Below are 1,257 nucleotides of genomic sequence, written 5' to 3'. Positions count from 1 at the left end.
AAAAAAATTTATTTTTATTTATATTCTATTATGTTTTATATTATAAAAATTTATCAATATATTTCCTTTATAACAGCTTTGTTTTCATTTAATAAAATTTAGTGATTCATGATGGCATATATAATATCACAAAATTATTTGAAATTATCTCAGATAAACCCAATATTTTTTTTTGGTGATTTAAGATAAACCCAATATAACCCCGTATAAGTCGTTTTACTTCGAAATCAAGTATGACATAGTAAATGATAAATTATGAGTCTTTACAACTCAAGTCAAACAAACACATATAAAATGGGAAAATAAAGTTTCAGAGATAAATAAAAAAAATTACTTTCTAAAAAGCTAAAATAAATAAAAGGTTTAATTATTTTGTTGGTTCCTATAGTTTTGTAAAATTTTTAATTAGGTCCATAAATCTTTTTTTCTTTTAATTGTATCTCTGCACCAATTTTTTTTTTCGATTAGGTCTTTCTGGACAGTAATTAGTTCAATTATATAGGGACCTAAATTAAAAAAATTTGGTATAGGAACCCAAATAAAAAGAAAAAAAAATATAAAGATCCAATTAAAAAAAATTAGTGTAAGGACTCAATTAAAAGAAAAAAAGATATAAAGACTTAATTAAAAATTTCGCGAGGGAATAATTAAACATTTAAAGCTAAATAAAACAATCTTTATATACCAAAGCGCCTTTTTTTTAAACATAAACCGATTCAATTTTACAATTTTAATTTGTTAGTTTTTTTTTACTAGAATGTATATTTTACTACTAAACTAATATAAATGATAAGAAATGTAAAAAGGAAAATTGCAAAATCAAAAGAAAAAAAGTTTTGTTATATTTCGGTTGATTTTGAAAAAAATTCTGATGATGGTGATGATGACCATGATGATACTACTGGTGGTGGTGGTGGATTCACGTTGGGCATAGGCTTCTGTTCTGGCAGTGGAGGTGGTGGAGTGAGAAAGGTGAAGAGGAGAATGATGATGATGAGGGTATTTTGGTCCAAAAATTCGAGAAAGGATGATTTTAAAGTGTTTTTGAATGTCGGGAATGATTTTAATAAAAAAAAAAGGTTAGGGACGATTTTGATTTCAACCCCAGACCTTGGGGACAAAAAAAGTACTTATCCCTTTTCCTTACAATAAATCTTTATTTCTGTTCACAGCAATGATTTTAATAGGAACTACTATAGAAAATTGTTCTCCGATCTAAAGCATATTTTGGAGTTCTGCTAAATATTATTATTTTAG

Source organism: Arachis ipaensis, chromosome B02 (assembly GCF_000816755.2).
Source record: "Arachis ipaensis cultivar K30076 chromosome B02, Araip1.1, whole genome shotgun sequence".
Taxonomy (NCBI): domain Eukaryota; kingdom Viridiplantae; phylum Streptophyta; class Magnoliopsida; order Fabales; family Fabaceae; genus Arachis; species Arachis ipaensis.
Note: the sequence above shows the minus strand (reverse complement) of the source record.